Raw genomic sequence first — 574 nt, 5'->3', positions numbered from 1 at the left:
CTATGGCATCAATCTGAAGCAAGTCCCTCTCTTCTGCGACAACCAAAGCGCCATCAAGATTGCCAACAATCCAGTCCAGCACTCGAAGACAAAGCACATTGAAATTCGTCATCATTTTCTCAGAGATCATGTCATGAAGAAAGATACTGACATCATTCACGTCAACACTGAAGAGCAACTGGCAGATATCTTCACAAAGCCCTTGGATGAGAAAAGGTTTTGCAAGTTACGGTGTGAGCTAAATATCTTGGAATCCTCAAATGTCCTGTGATCAGGCACACATCCTAACACTTATGCATGTTGATGACTTAGATGTGCAACACACGAAGTAAAGTATATCTTCAATCAATGAAGACTTACATTCTGAGTGTGAATACATTAACATGGAATTTGACTTCAGAGCACCACGATAATTGTGCGCCGTGTCTGGTTCTAATACTTCCTATACGGTGGGTAACGTCACCACCAAATTTCTTGGTTTGAAGTGTTTCACTCATGGCGTTATTGTTGAATATATTCGCATTTGATTTGTCTTCAACTTTCAACTTATCTTCATGATTTACTTCACTATGTT

Source organism: Triticum aestivum, chromosome 2B, assembly GCF_018294505.1.
Source record: "Triticum aestivum cultivar Chinese Spring chromosome 2B, IWGSC CS RefSeq v2.1, whole genome shotgun sequence".
NCBI lineage: Eukaryota > Viridiplantae > Streptophyta > Magnoliopsida > Poales > Poaceae > Triticum > Triticum aestivum.
The sequence above is the reverse complement of the archived record's forward strand: the minus strand, read 5'-3'. Positions refer to the sequence as shown.